Genomic DNA, 17,189 nt, shown 5'->3' with positions numbered 1-17,189 from the left:
AGTTAACAGACTGCCTAATTAACCAAGTCATCATTTGCCAAGATCCAAATATGGGAGGAATTGTGGGCCAAGGAGAAAATATGATGGACATGGAAATTATTAATTCGAGGAAACATGAAAAGCATGTGAAGCTAAAGTCCTTTGGTAAATTTCACACCATCTTTAATATCTTTAATTTTTATAATAAAAAGTAACGTGAAAATTAAAAAAAAAAAAAATAGATTCCATCCAGGGCTTATGGAAAACAATTTAAAAATCAACTAGGCAAACTGATAGAAAGCAATTAATTATTGAAGCCTTGAAAATCTATGAGGTAAAAATAATGCATGCCCTATGACAAGGAGCCCAGGTGGCACAGTGGTTAAGCACTCGGCTGCTAACTGAAAAGCTGGCGATTCTAACCCATCCCGAAGCTCCGCAGGAGAAAGACCTGGCTATCTGCTCCTGTAAAGATTACAGCCTAGGAAACCCTATGGGGCAGTTCCACTCTGTTCCATGGGGTCACTATGAGTTAAAATTGACTGGAGGACACCTAACAACATGATAACAAACTGCAATCACTGAGCATTTATTCAATGTGAGCATCATATTTAGTTTCACGTGGATCAAGATGTTCATATCCCAAGACCAACCCTAACCCTCTGGAAGGTACCATCTGTATCCCCATGCACCAGAAAACCAAGGTTCAAAATCTTTTGATGCCCAAGAAAGTGTATGAATAAACACACAATATCCAATCTTTTCAAAATTCTTAGGAAGCAATATTAAGAATTCTGTATTTTAACTCACCGAAATTTGATCCATGGAGGTTTGATCCATTAAATTATTATGCACCTATTAGAAGGTAGGAGTTGGGCTGACTTGAAATATGGCTCATCTTTACAAAAATCTTTCACCATCAACTTATTACTCCAAAATTTAAACATCATCAATATGTCTTAAAAGACATGTGCGTTCTAACTGAGCTAACATATTTATAAGCTAATTTTCCCAGGAAATTCAAACGCAAGTGTAAATATAGCGTTTAATCTGAGGGAAGAGGTAGTAAGTGCACAAACATGACCATTTTTTCCCTTGGCTACCTGGCAACTCCTATCCATCCTTCAAGGCCCCAGCCAAATCTCACTGCTTCTGTGAGGCCTTCCAATATCCCTCCCCATCTATCTCTCTCCAATAACATACATTCAATTCATCAGTACTCTTGTAGATTCTCTATCACTGTATTATAACTGGCCTTTCTGTCTACCTTGTAGATGTGCTGTTGTTGTTAGGTGCCATCAAGTCAGTTCTGACACATAGTGACCCTACAGGACAGAGTAGAACTGTCCCATAGGGTTTCCAAGGAGTGGCTGGTGGACTTGAACTGCCCACCTTTTGGTAAGCAGGCGAGCTCTTAACCACTATGCCACCAGTGCTCCACCATGTAGATCTAAGTATGCTAAAATCAAAGTCTTGGCTTAGGACCCAGAGCAGCGACAGATAGTGAGTAGATGGATGGACAGAGAGATTGACAGAAGCAAGGTGAGCAATGAATGAACTCTAGACTCCTGGAGGGCAGAGGCTGGGCAATATTTCTAAAGCATGGCATGCTCTCAATGTAGCAAATGTCACTGGAGATGTCCCGGTACTAGGCAGACAACTTCATGTCAGAAATCTCAGAGATGATTCAATCATGGGTAGAGCTGGACTATGTGATATCTAAAGATTCCTTTTAACCCTGTAATTCTATGTATTTACTACTCACTACTTATAGTCCCTCACTTGATACACAGAGACACACAGTCTGCCATCCCCAAATCCTGCACCCTTCTTCTGCAGCCAGCACGCCTTTCGCCACCTTTCCATTATTTTGTGTAGGTTACACGCCATCTAGGGATTTAGGGACAGGCATGTGACCCACTCCAGGCCATGCACACCATCATAGCTGCCTTCCAATGCACCCCAACCATAGGTGAGTATTTCAGGGATGGGTACATGGCACACACCAGACCAATCAGATCACCAAGATTCAAGTTAAAAACCTACAAGAATGAATGAATCTAACACAACAAAGCACAGACAAGAGACCGAGACCAATGCTTTCGGTGTGCTCTGAACTCTACCGTCTAACTTTTCAGCATCATCAGCCAGTTAATTCCCCATTATACTTAATCTGGTCACTCGAAAACAAGGAGACTTAACAAACTGTGGGCTCATTATTTTAAGGCACAGGTACATTAAAAGTGGTCCGCTCTTTGTATCATAAAGGAGATACTGATCCTTCAAATTCCTTAAGCAACAGTTGCTTATTCGTTGTCCCTTGCAACTGGCCTTTATGCAGTTTTTCAAGCCTAATATTTTACTAACATTTGAAGGTCAAAGCCCTTGGAATACAGCTCATGAATCTGTAATTCTACTGACCAAGTAACTAGAGGTGTCCAACTCTGTTACGCAGTATTAACCTCTAAGTACCCCAGATCTTAGTAACTACAAAGCCTTCCAGGTAAATGTATCCCCAGAACTAAAGGGACATTCTAGGTCTGCTTGCTGGGAAACGCCCTAGGTACAGAACTGCTGCTTTGGGAAGGAGACCCTCTCATGTACCACACTTTTTCACACAGGTGATTGAGTGGAACAAATCAATTGTTGGGTGGTCAGAGGCTAATACAAAATAAAACAAGAGCTACAGAGATGAGGTTAGTTAGAATAATGTACCAGAGAAAAATGAACCAAGGATCTAGAGAGAACGTCTTAGCAGGCACATCCAACTGGAGACAGAAGAATGCCAATTAAGTGGTTGTCCTTGTTCCTAAATCATACTGGGACATACCTTTATTTCCCTTAGCTCTCGCATTAGCAGAAAGAATTAAAGCATTTGGAAAAGTCTGGTAAGATCAAGCAGGCCCCCTCAGATGTCGTCAAAGCATAAAGGCCCAACATGCAGCGTACAAGCAGTCCCAGAGTGAAAAATGTACAAGAAAAAACAATGCTTGCAAATCAATGCCCTACCAAAACGTTTGCAACGTGAAGGCCGTATCACACAGTGAAACAAAATGTCTGGGTTCAAATTCCAGCTCTGCTCCTTACCAGCTGAGAGGTCTGGGCAAGTCATTTAACCTCATGCTGCCTCAGTTTCCTCATCCATAAAATGGATTTTTAGGACTGTATTTACCCCACAGAGTTATTGTGAGTTAATGTCAAGGGCTTAGAATCATGTCTGGCACCTAGTATATTCTCAATAAAGGTAATTATTATGGGTGGTGCAATGTTTAAATGCTCGGCTGCTAAATGAAGGTTGGCAGTTCGAACCCACCAGCTGCTCTGCAGGAGAAGAGACCTGTCGACCTGTTCCCGTAAAGATTACAGCCTAGACAACTCTATGGGGGCAGTTCTACTCTGTCCTACAGGGTCACTATGAGTCAGAATCAACGTGGCAGCACACAGCACACATACCCACATTACAGGTCAGACTTTTCAAAAACTAGAGTGGCACTATTTAAACAACCACTGCACAATCCAGTTTATGGGAATTTCTTAGAATTGGGTTTTTCATGAGTTTTGAAAATCCTACTTCTACATCTCACTACTTGACAAAGGAGGTGGTGAAAATCCTACACACAGGATTTGGTGATAGCATGAAATGCAAAGTCTTCTGGGTACACACACCTAGATAAACCCAAGAAGGCCTAAACGTACCTTATTCGAGGAGTAGAATTCTAAAGACATTACCATGTTTGGGACGTGGGCCTGGAGCAGGAGAACGGGTTTGTGTCATTGCTGATGAATTACTCGGGACAGTTACAGACAAAGCATATGCGTGGCCTTTCCTAATCAGAACACCCGGGCCAGAAGGTTATTGAAGCCCAGTGAAAACCAGTGCGAGAAACTCAACCCCAAGGACATCTTAACCTGGGCCACTGGTATTTAGAACTGGTCCCACATAACACAGCAAAATTTCAAAATGTCAAAGCGAAAGCTCTCAGAAAGCTCCTAATTTCCCCTGTGGATGCTCAGGCACCGACTGGGGTGTTGAGAACAAGGCAGAAGGAGGGACATCTAGGTTGTCAGGCTTCCCACGTAAACTGCACTAATCAAGTCTCACGTTACGTGGATCTGTTTGCCCTTTCATGAATTATTATTTTAGGTTCTGAAATGATATTTGGAAATAGTGGTGTTATATATTTTGAGGTGCCAAAATAGCTGGGTCTCAGCCACTCTGAAGGCCATTATGAGTTTAACAAAAGTTTTTTTCCCCCCCAGGAATTGTTTGCTTTGCTTACCTGAAACTCACTGAATTTTATCTTAAAAAGGATATGAGTGGCCAAACTTGATGCCTTAAACTTACATTTTAATCACATTCTTTTAATTTTATAAGTTGATAAAGTATAAATTCATAAAATGAATACCTGTTTTAATATCTCAGATAACCCTATTTATTCTTTAAATCATACAAATAGAGTATGTCACTTGATACATATCTTTCTTTGCCAACAAAAAGTTGGATAATACAGAGAGACAGGTCTCTTTCTGGGCGTCAGTTTTCTGCATAACAGATTCACAATTAACAATACACGTCAACCACAGGCATAAAGGAATAATATGGCAACATTAATAGATCATCTTCTTTAAGCTGGTGAAAGAGAACGGTGCTAACAATGCAAGATATTTATATCCATGCTCCTTTCAGGCTATATAAACGTGGGCTTTCTTTCAAAAGAGAAATGTGTGAATTTTCAGGACAGATACATCAAATATACAATTCCAACCCCCTACAAAAAAAGAAAATTTACAGGAAATTTAAGGTACCATTGATTGTGAGACAGAGATAAACCAGCTCTAACTTAAAGGCAAGATCTACCCACAGAGCAAGGTGGCTTAAGGAGAGGGCAGCTCCTGAACTTTGAATTGCTAGCTTTTGTGGATATGAGTCAGGCTTCCAAGTCTGAGCCTTGTACTGCTTGAGGTTCATAACTTGTATCATCTGTGACAGGCCATAAACATCCAGCAGTCAACATGTCAACAGCAAATATAAAACAGACCATCCACTGCCAGTTCATCCTGTACTTTCTAGTCTGAAGGTTAATTCAGCGCATGACACGTGAGTAAATATAACAGGGAATCAAGGCTCTTGAAAATGAAGACGGCAAGAAAGCACGATGCGAGTTTTGTCAGGGTAGCTCCCGATAGCCTTTGCGGATCTTTCTAAATCAGCATCGTTACACTGTTCTCAGCCCTGTGCTTTGTACACACCATCTCATTTAATCCTTGCAATAGCACAATGAGCTAGGTTCATGCTGTTACCCCCAGCTCAGAAAAGTCAACTGAGGACCAGAGAGATGAAATAATTTGCCCACGAATGAGAGTGAGGGGACTGAGCTCAAAACACAACAATCTTAATTAACCTAAAGTGCCCACAATATGCTTTAGGCCAAAATGGCAAATGATTCCATCTTCGAGGAGAAGGTAATGTATAAACCTTACTGAATAGGACACACAGAGTACCAATGACTTGTGCGGTGCAGAGGAACCCTTCAGGAGAAATCCCAAAGGTGGCATTCTATACCTACAAAAAAAGGTGATGTGTGTAATTTTGTTTCTTCTCTCACTTCCTCATCATGTAAATACAGGAATTCACATGAAAATCCCCAAATGTACTCCTGATCGGTTCAACAAATACTGTGTGTGTGCCTACCACATGCTGTTGTTGTTAGCTGCCATTGATTTGGCTCCAATTCACGGAGACCTTGAGTATTGACAGAACAAAATGTTGCCCAGTCCTCTGCCACCTTCATGGTCACTGGTATGTATGAGTCCACTGTTGTGGCTATGATGTCAATCCATGTCAATGAGAGTCTAGGCACTGTTAAACCATGGGGACGCCACAATGAGCAAGGCAGGCCTGCCCCCTGCTTATTGCCTGGTAAACAGACACTTAAATAAATCACCTGCCCCTGTGATAAATACATCAAACCAAAGGCTGGGGTGGAGAATAACAGAAAGACAGTGGTTCTCCTTTATTTGGGTGGCCAGAGAAGGCTTTTTCAAGGAGTTGGTATTTGAGCTGAGCACTAAGGGGTGAGAAGGAATTATCCCCGAGAAGAGCAGAAGCTCTTCCAGGCAGAGAACATCAGGATTCAGAGGCAAGGGAGATTTTGTGGCACCTGAGCATGGTAACAGTGTTGAAATAAAATATTTGAAATCCCATCACAAAAACTCAAAATTTCCAAAAATCTTTAGAACGTGTAAGATCTTTCAGCCACTCTCTCCACTCAGTCTACCACCTGATGAAAACAAAGCCTGTGGTAAGCAGTTTCTTGAAAGGTACTAATCAAGTCTGGTGGTCAGTGTCCCCAAGACCATCAACTCTGTAATGTGCATCACAATTAAGGAAATCACGCAACATTCTATGACACAGATGACGTGACTCCCCCTCTCATCCAAGAGTGCTCGGAAACTCAAGAGAAGGTCACAGCCATGTGGCTGTCGTTACTTCTCAGTCTTTGGAACACATCCCCAACTGGGCCATCCGTGAGCACTGCTGACAATGTGTGCCGCAGTCATTTGGCAGCTTCCGTGAGCAGACAACACTGTTATGTCAGGGCCATTCCCAAGAAGATCAGTGGGAGATCAGGCTGGCTTTGCAGAGCCAGCACAGAGGCAGGGCCAGGAGATGGGGCGGGGACAATCAACGTCGTGTAGCATCAGCCTGCACAAGTGAAACCCTACGGAGCCTCAGATTATCATCAGCGATACCAACTTGAAAGCTGTTAGTGAATTCTGCTTGGTAGGCAGGCCGCTTGTCTAAGTGAAAAACGGAATAAAAAAGGAACGGTATGCCTCTCGGGGGAGCTCACCAGAAGGGGACCCAGAGATGTGAGCTCTGTAATCGGCTGTCCAGAATTACACATGGCTACAGGTGTCCTTTGGAAACTCTGGTGGCGTAGTGGTTAAGTACTACAGCTGCTAACCAAAAGGCTAGCAGTTCAAATCCGCCAGGCGCTCCCTGAAAACTCTACAGGGCAGTTGTATTCTGTCCTATAGGGTCGCTAGGAGTCGGAATTGACTCGACGACATGGGTTTTTTGGTTACAGGTGTCCTTGAAGACTTGCATCAAGGCTGCTGCCCAAGGCTCTCCTTAAATTTACAGGCAGATACAAAGATTACAGACGTCACTATGGATTACACCTCAACATAAAGACAACAAAAATCCTCACAAGTGGACCAATAAGCAACATCATAATAAACAGAAGAAAGATTGAAGTTGTCAAGGATTTCATTTTATTTGGATCCACAATCTATGCCCACGGAAGCACCAGCCAAGAAATCAAACAACATGGTGCACTGGGCAAATCTGCCACCAAAGAACTCTTTAAAGTGTGAAATAGCAAAGATGTCACCTTACGGACTAAGCTGAGCCTGACCCAAGCAATTGTATTTTTAATCACCTCATGGGCAAATGACAGCTGGAGAACGAGTAACGAAGACTGAAGAACTGATGTCTTTCAATCATGGTGTTGGCAAAGGATATTGAACACACCATGGACTGCCAGAAGAATGAACAAATCTGTCCTGGAAGAAGTACACCCAGAATGCTCCTTAGAAGTAAGAATGGCGAGACTTTGTCACACATACTTTGGACATGTTACCAGGAGGGACCAGTGCCTGGAGAAGGACGTTGTGATTGGTAAAGTAGAGGGTCAGTGAAAAAGAGGAAGACCCTCAGTGAGATGTATTAACACTGTGGCTGCAAAATCGGACTCAAACATAGTCACGATTGTGAGCATGGTGCAGGACCAGATATTGTTTCGTTGCTGTTCATTGGGTCACTGTGAGACGCAACCAACTTGATGGCACCTAATAACAACAAGATCAGTGCTGGAGTCCCTGGGAAGTGCAAACGGTTAACGCACTTGGCTGCTAACTGAAAAGTTGGAGGTAAAGGCCACCCAGAGGCACCTTGGAAGAAAGGCCTGGAGATCTACCTCTGAAAAATCAGCCGTTAAAAACCAGTTCTACTCTGACAAACATGACATGTCCAGGAGTCAGAGGTGACTTGATGACCACTGTCCTTAGAATCTGTGCTAAGTTCTTTACATGGATCATCTCACTAACTCCTCCCAGGGAGCCAGATTCTATTTTCACCCCCATTTCCCAGGTGAGCAGGCCTGGCCCAGAAAGGTTAAGTAATTTTCCCAGAGTCCTTCAGCCAGTAAGTAGAAAAGGTGAGTCTAAGCTGCTATAACTTCAAAGCAGACACTCTTGGCCTTGATGCTATCCTATATCCTCTCTCTCCTTAGCGGGCAAGCAATAAATGTTTGTGAACGCATCAACTACTGCACGTTTCATGAACACCCACCGCAAGCCAGTATGGGCAGAGAATATATTATGAAACACAGGTCTAAGTCTCACGTTAGGAGATGGAACTTTGTGTTAGAAGAACCTACAGGCCCATCTGGAATAGACAAATTGGAGAAGGTTGGCTCATTCATGCCCTCTTCCCTTTGCGTCTCTCTCTCAGGTAAGCTTTTAGCACATATAAGAGGAGCAGTGACTCACAGAGATGTAGAGTGGGTACCACTGCTCTGTCTTTACATCTTCACAAGAACAGGGGGGCAGTGCACAGCCGGCAGCAATGTTCCCTAAACACCCTAGGGAGCGCAGAAGTGGGTGTGAGCCTGCACATTACTAGGACTTCACACTGGACCTTGAGAAACAGCAAAAAATTACGTCCATAGGAGAGAAAACCCATTAGCAAATTCAGGAGTTTAAGTTTTAGTTTATGACTCCCTTGAGAGAGAAATTTATTCCTCAGATTTGCCATAACATACGAATATGACAGTCCTAAAATATTTACTGAAATTTGTATCTTTGCTAAGAACTAAATAGGCTGAAATTTTAACGTAAAAATCAAATAAACCATCCTACACACATGGCTGAAGAGAGTCAATGGGGGGCAGAAGGAATTTATTCAAATACAAAAAAATTAAACATGTAAGAAAAATTGACATTATGGTTGTGTGCAAGTAGTTGCTATAGTTTCTCAGTAACTATTCTCCTTTTCTTCCTTTGTACCAGAACCCAGACTTTGTCTGGGACACCAAGCTGCTTAAGTCTAAGGCTGCATTTCTCAGATGGATAGCTAGGGGAGGCTGAAAGGATATAAGTAGAAGTAAGTTACTGGGTAAGGCTTCAGGGAATACTCTTTAAAGGGGAAGACTATGCTTTCAGTTCCTTGTTTTTCTGTCTCTTCCTGCCAGAATATAGAGGCAATGGCTGGAGAGCCAGCAGCCATATTGTAACTTTAAGGATGAAGTAATACACTTGAATAAGCAATCAGAAAAGAAAGCAGAGGGCATTTACCAACCATGAACTGCCTCTTCTCCAGATGTGTTTTATGTGAGAGAATGAACAACTAATTTTTTAAAAAGCTTATATAGTTAGATCTCTATTACTAGCAAATAATTCCTAACAGATACAAGATTTAAAAAAAAAGGTCTAAAGATTACACTAATTTTTTTTTTTTTTAAGTAAAAAGAAACTAGAAAATTCATGAATTGGGATTCTGATTACCCTTCTATTCCCAAAGCCGTCTGTTTAAGTATGACTTTCTTTCTTAATTAGTGCTGCTAGTCCAGGGAAGTATATTTGCCGAGCCTATCTCTATGTTTTGACATGCAAGACTTGTGAAATTCAAACATACTAGTAGACGTTCAAAGCAGTATTATTTATTAAGGCCTATGTTAATGGTGGAAGATCTGAAAATACTCTCAGATTCTGATGATTAAAAGAAATATAAGCATTCTTCATTGTCATTTGATCTTTAGCCTGCCTAATCTACCCTTATATCCCTTCATCCACATTTGATAGGAAAAAGACATTTCAACGACTTGTCCATCAAATGTAAAAGAGAAGGAATGTACAGAAAAACCACATTACTCAGGAAATAAAAGAGCTTCCCCACACTCATTTAGCTCCTGAAAGCCCAATGTGATTTACACGGTGAATGAGGCATCCTCCACTTGGTGAACCAAAATGACTGGGTACACCTAGTACATCTATAAGGAGTTTTGAAATTTTCAAAGTGCAAAGTGCTTTCATATATATTATACCTTGTTTCACCCTTACAAGGTCAGGGGGACTGGTACCTAGGAGATGACATGCATACAGATAATATGTCCCCCTTTGATGTATTAGATCAGGGATTAGCAAACCATGGCCTTCAGGCCAAATCCAGTCCCCAGCCTGTTTTTGTAAATAAAGTTTTACTGGGACATAGCCATGTCCATTTGTTTACATATTGTCTATAGTTGCTTTTGTACAGCCCTGGTGGTGGCGGCGCCATGGTTAAGAGCTTGACTGCTCACCAAAAGGTAGGCAGTTTGAGTCCACCAGGCACTCCTTGGAAACCCCATGGGGCAGCTCTACTCTGTCCTATAGAATTGCTATGAATCAGAATCGATTTGGTGGCAATGGGTTTGGTTGGGTTGGATGGTTGCTTTTGTGCTACAACTGCATGGTTGAGTAGCTGGGACAGAGATTAGGGCCCACGTGACAGAAAACGTTTACTACCTGGCCCTTTACGGACAGTTTGCCGGCCCCTGCCTTAGATCACCTTCCCACTAATATGATCCAAGTTATGGACACTGTTCTTGAAAACCATAAAGCTATCACCAAACCAAGCCAAACCCTTTGCCATCAAGTCGATTCCAACTCATAGTGACCCTGAAGGACAGAGTAGAACTGCCCCATACAGTTTCCAAGGAGCACCTGGTATATTTGAACTGCCGACCTTTCTGGTTAGCAGCCATAGCTCACAACCACTATGCCACCAGGGTTTCCAAAGCTGTCACAGAAAGCAGCAAATATATTCCTGCTAGCTTTGAAGCTGGTACTTGATAATGGGAAAGTCCATTATTTTCCTCAGGAATACTGTGTCTCCTACCTGTAGAACTGAATGGCAGTTTTTAGGCGATACGCAATATTGCTGGTGTTTGCCACTTACCCTGAACTTGTAGCGTGACTCACAGCCATAAAAAGCCTGGGGGTCACTGATAGGGGGCACGCATAATGCCACAGGACAGCAACACACGGACAGACACTGCAATCAAAAAGAAAAGAAGAGAATCAGTGAGGGGACACATTGTCATGCGTCCAAAGCAACACATACATTTGAAGCCTAAGTATTCCTTGTTTACACCCAATGTTTACATTCAATATATAATAACGTATCCACATGCTTTTTCTCTCCTTTCCCTTCTAGAACCAGCATTCAATCTAGCTCATAATCTGAGTTTAATGTTACAGGATTCGTAATAGAGGAACGCAAAAGGTTATAAAGTCAAGTAAAAGTCTTACACTTTAAGACACGGCTTTCGTGTAGAATTTTTTTTTTTAAATTCCGTATTTTCTTTCCTTTTTTAAGGACAAATGCTTATAATTACAATGCTAACTCATCCTGAGAAAGAAGGGCAAGATGATTACCAGTTCAAATGACAATTTTGCTTTGGGTTTTGGTCTTTCAGTCTCTCTCAATGCATCCAATAGAAGGGACTGGAAGAAATAAAGTGTAAGCGAGTGTGCACGTGTATGTACAGGCGTGTGCACGCGCACGCACGCACACACAGGAAAAGACAGGCTCTCCTCTGCCAGCGAAACACCAAATCCGACTTGCTACCGTGAGCAGCTCTTTTTCCAGTTGGACTTAAAATGCAGAGGAGGTTGTGACACATCCTTCTCGTGGCAACAGTTTGCGTGTGCCTGTGCACATGTGCTGAGGCTGCAAGCTTTCAGGGCTTACTAGGGTTATTAGTAGAATATTTACTAAATCCATTTCCAAGTAAGCTGAAGTTGCTGACGGGTAAATCAACCCATCCTCATGAACTTTCAGAAAGTTTCTGTGAAGAGATGTCAGCAGCATGGGTTTTGCATGCCAGGCCTTTTCCACACAGAGCCATAAGATGGTAACGCCACGTATACAGTTCTAGTGTTTACAGCGCGGACTCTCTCTGCTTTACGGGAGAATGGAGCTACAGAATGAGTGGACAGCATGAGATCTTCCTTGCGTGTGTGTTCTCTTCTCTTTCAACAATAAACTCAGACAAAACCCCATGAATGTGCGTGTTTTCTAACCTATTCAGACGGAGAAGTTGAAACTGAAAAGGAGATGTATGAAGTTTTTTTGATTTGAATAATTACATCTGTCCGGAAGCTGTGTGGGTTGTCTATCTACCAGAACTCAGAAGAGAGCTTAGAGATGCTGCTCCTGGTGGGTGTCTCTTCCTGATAAGAAAATAACTCAGGCCAGATTTGTCCACATTGTGTTTTCTAGGTATCAGTTTCCATGTGTGTGTAAGCTGTTTACCAAACAACCCATGGCTTAAGAATCTTCTTTCCTTTATGAGGTTAACACGCTGTGTTAGCAGCATTCCTCTTGAACAAGGCAGCTTAAGAGTATGATCACAATGCATAAAAAATAGTGTTCGGTTTTTTTTTTAAAGATAATTTCAGTTGGCAAAGGCTGTAATCGTTCAAACTTAATTGGTGAACTCATTAATGAGCAATTGTCACCACAAGAAAGAAGACCACTGTCATTGACTTAACAGAGCAATGAGATAACAAAGTTAATGACATTGTTTTCAGTGGGTTTACACTGGCTTCCTTTTGGGATCTACATTTTCCAAACGTTTGTTCTGACACTCCATATTGTGTGCTGGTCTCAACAAAAAACAATCAGCTGTGGACTCGTCAAGGAAAAGTCAGCAGATCACAGCCCTCAACATCATCAGGGCAAAGTAATTGGAAAACTTTCCTACCCTTTATTATCTACTTGTAAAATGTTATAAGCCTGTAAACTAGTTAATTTATGAGCCATGTTAATAATTTGCTCACACTTGATCGCAGGTTTTGCAAACACAGTTTCCAGGGCTGTGGGAAGATAATTTGTAGGTCCGGCTTCTCTCCTAAGGGGACACCAACTAATTTGACACAGTAACATGACACTGATGGCGGGCACACTAATGACCATATTCCAAGATGTGGCTGTCAGCCTGTCACTCCAGTGAGAAGCTGGTTTGCTTTCACGGCAGCTCAGTACACGATGCTCAACTAATTATTCAGACAGCGGCATTCATGAGAGCCCGTGTGTTTATTTTCAACATACTAACCGGTGCTTAGCTCCCATTTGTCTGATATGGTCACCGATTAAAATGTGTTTCATGAATAGTAAATTTGAACTCTAATGTAACAAAGCAGCACAGAAGGAAAATGAAGAAGAGCTGACTGAAAAGCCAACGTGGTCAACACAACTAGTTTTTTGGCTCAAAGATCATCAAGGACAAAGTGACAGGTAGTAGTAGGAAATGCCCTAAGTACTGAGAAAGAGTGCAAGGAATATTTTTAATCACATGTATCCAGGTACAATCTTGACTTGTGACCAAGGCCACTGAAACAAGACACAGTCAAGAGTAACTTCCACCTCAAACAAACTTCACTAATTTAAAGATTTTTAAATTAGTTTTTCCCTGGAATGGCCAAAAGGTTTGCTTTACCGGGCTTTTGCAACCTTACAGAAGTTTGATCGTTGATTAAATGCTCTCAAACATGATATTTATGAACATCACTCGACGCAGTTTTGTTTTTTCAAAATCTACTGTAAGACTGTACTACTCTTCTTTTTTTAGTGTATTTTAGTATTCTCTTGTATATCTTGTTTCGAGTCTCTGAAACCTTGGAATCAAGTTCTTTCTACTTTGAATTCAATTTCTATTTTGATATGATAAATTTTGTCCTTCATTTTATGGTGATTACAATCTTCTTGAAAGTGCTAAAAAGCAAAGACGGCATCTTGAGGACTAAGGTGTGCCTGACCCAAGCCATGGTATTTTCAATGGCCTCATATGCATGCAAAAGCTGGACGATGAATAAGGAAAATTAAAGAATTGATGCCTTTGAATTACGGTGTTGGTGAAGAATATTGAATATACAATGGACTGCCAGAAGAACAAACACATCTATCTTGGAAGAAGTATAGCCAGAATGCTCCTTAGAAGGGAGGATGGAGAGACTTCATCGCACGTACTTTGGACATGTTATCAGGAGGCACCAGTTTCTGGAGAAGAACATCACACTTGGTAAGGTAGAGGGTCAGTAAAAGAGAAGAGGACCCTCAACGAGACAGACTGATACAGTGGCTACGATGATGGGCTTCAGCATAGCAACAACTGTGAGGATGGTGCAGGGCTGGGCAGTGTTTCATTCTTTGATCATAGGGTTGCTGTGAGTCAGAACCCACTTAAAGATACCTAACAACAACATAATCCTAAAATATTCATATAATCATTATTTAAAATGAATAACTGCAAAAAAAAAAGGTGTGCTTAGATCTACTAGAGGTACTGAAAAATTCAAACCACCCCTGATCTAGGTCATTGTAAAAATGTGCATTTCAAGTTAAACAATAGTGATAGTGTCGCAACCAATGTGCTCTCTACCGTTACGGTAAAGAATTCTAACCTGCACTGTGTATGACTTCTGATGTTATAAAACAGCAAAATAATTGAGTCCACGCAGAACGCACTGGGAGTGAAAATGTCATTGCATAAAATATTTCTTGGTATGTATTTCTAAACTTACTCGCGCTGAGATAGATCTGTAATTTTAAAATGTCAGAATTCCTAAATGACACACAACATGTGGTGAGCAGATTCAGATCCCAGGCTAATGTTTTAAATGTATTTAACCAAGTAATTCAGATAAACCATCCCAAATCAGCATGACTGCCTCCAAATACTGCTATTTCCATAGGTACCTGTTGCAGACAGCTTGTCAGACTATTGAAATCTCTTCCTACTTCATGTGTGGTAAGGACTTGTCCTCCATAATAATCTACGAAAATCTAGTCAGCCTGTGGCTGAGACTGGCCAGGTGCTCCTTAAAACCATTTCCTCTTCTTTCTGATCACGTAGCAGGAATGCATTTCCCAGGCTCCCTTGCAGCTACGTGGGGCCTCGTGACTAGCTTCTGGTCAAATAGATGTGAGTATGCCACCGTCAGCCTGACCCTGAACCCTCCTTCACCACCTCTAATGCACTCTCTTCCCTTGATGGTGTCCAGAAGAATTCACCTGAGAACTGCTGGTTCTGGGAAGAGGGTGGAGTCACTAGGCAGAATGGCCCTGGGTCCCTTAAAGACCACGTGGAGCAGAGTCACCACCCCTGCCCGCACCAACCAGCACTAGACAGTGTGATACAGAAGAAATAAACCTGCATATGTCAAGCCTCTGAGATCCAGGAATGGTTTTTACACCCACCACCATCTCTTACCCAAATATATATATTAAAAACAAAAAACAACAAAAAAAACCCCAAGCCCATTGCCGTCGAGTCAATTCCGACTCATAGCAACCCTATAGAACAGAGTAGAACTACCCCATAGGGTTTCCAGGAAGCGGCTGGTGGATTCGAACTGCCAACCTTTTGGTTAGCAGCCAAGTTCTTAACCACTGCATCACCAGGGCTCCACCCAAATGTATAGATCTTTCTAATTTTTTTCCAAGGACTTCTGAGGTGTCCCTGGGTGGTGCAAACGGTTAACAAGCTCAGCTGGTAACTAAAAGGTTGGAGGTTCAAGTCTACCCAAAGGCACCTTGGAAAAAAGGCCTGGCGATCTACTTCTGAAAAATCGGCCACTGACAATCCTATGGAGTGCAGTTCTCCTCTGACACACATGGGTTCACTGTGAGTTGGAGTCAATTCAAGGACAACTGGCAACTGGTAATTTCTCCCTAGCTCAGATGTTATACTTGAGTCTCTGTGCCAGCATAAGTAAGCAGAAGTACCATAAATTTGGAAAAATTCCTAAAGATGTTTTATATTTGTGATTATTTGTTCCTCTTAATAAGTTAAAATAAGGCATGGTGGCTCAGTAGTAGAATTCTCATCTTCCATGTGGGAGGCCCGAGTTCTATCCTCAGTCAATACATCTCATGTGCCGCCAACACCCGTCTGTCCGTGAAGGCTTGCATGTTGCTGTGATGCTGAACAGGCGTCAGAGGAGCTTCCAGATTAAGACAGATTAGGAGGAAAGGCCTGGAGATCTACCTCCAAAACTCAGTCAATAAAGACTCCATGGATCACCACGGTCCCTCTGCTACCGATCACAGGGATGGTGCAGGACCACACAGTGTTTCGTTCTGGGGTCACCATGAGTTGAGGACTGACTCAATGGCAGCTAACAACAATATGCTTAAGAATGGGAAAGGGAATCAACAGCTAACGTATGCCCACCATGTGCCAGTCATGCTTTTACTAACGTACTCTTCATGCAGCCCTGCGAGGAGATTCCACTCCCATTTTATAGATGAGAATACTGAGCCTCTAAGAAGTGACATACAAGCAAATGTCACGGAATGTCAATCTACTTAACATTTTCCCAGTTGAACACTTCTTCGTTTTTAACATTCAAACTTCATAGAAAATCTGTATTTCCAAATAAAACACTTTTGGCTTTGCTTATAAAAGAAAAAATTCTATTACATCCCCCAAAACTCAAGGCAACATTTTAAACAAAATGTGTTAGGAGAAAAGTGTCAAGTTATATTACAAATACAATTGGTACGATGTCAGAAACTCCTGGGAAGATTATGAAAAGCCAGCAACAATGGTACCTTAGATGTTCTTGATGTCAAAAACAAAAACAAACAACCCCACATTTCATACCAAATATATGTTGAGATCAAACAGATTGTTGAGTAATTAATGTTTTAAACATTTTTTACATCTCTAATATGACAGTTACAAGTTCAAATCGACTCTACGGCAATGGGTTTGGTTTTTTTCAGTTTTTTTTTTTTGGTTAATGTGATAGTCAAAGGCCCTGGTAGCACAGTGGTCAAGTGCTCGGCTGCCAATCTAAAGGTCCATGGTTTGAACTTAGCAGCCACTCCTCGGGAGGAAGGTATGGCAGCCTGCTTCCATAAAGATTACAGTCTCGGAAACCCTGTGGGGCAGTTCTCCTCTATTCTATAGAGTCGCTATGAGTCGGAATAGACTCAACGGTAGTGGGTTAACGTAAAAGCTATCACCATAAGGCAATTTACTGCATTTTAGTCATAATTTAGATTAGGGGATAGCAAACTTTTCCTGTAAAGAACAAGACGGAATATTTTAGGCTGTGTGGGCCATAAGGTCTCTTTTGAAACTATTCAACTCTGC

General features: G+C 41.8%; 1 protein-coding gene across 7 annotated transcripts in view; it reads right to left on the bottom strand.

Annotated features, from left to right (window-relative positions):
* The window catches only part of FOXP1 (forkhead box P1), a 589,886-nt gene that overhangs the window by 409,746 nt on the left and 162,951 nt on the right, over window positions 1-17,189 (bottom strand). For all 7 annotated transcript variants that reach the window (XM_064275152.1, XM_064275157.1, XM_064275156.1 and 4 more), the window contains one exon: window positions 10,982-11,077. The gene's annotated coding sequence lies outside the window, so the exon portion shown is untranslated. The remainder of the gene's footprint in view (window positions 1-10,981; window positions 11,078-17,189) is intronic.

Source organism: Loxodonta africana, chromosome 22, assembly GCF_030014295.1.
Source record: "Loxodonta africana isolate mLoxAfr1 chromosome 22, mLoxAfr1.hap2, whole genome shotgun sequence".
Lineage (NCBI taxonomy): Eukaryota > Metazoa > Chordata > Mammalia > Proboscidea > Elephantidae > Loxodonta > Loxodonta africana.
Note: the sequence above shows the minus strand (reverse complement) of the source record. Positions and strands in the feature narration are given on the sequence as shown.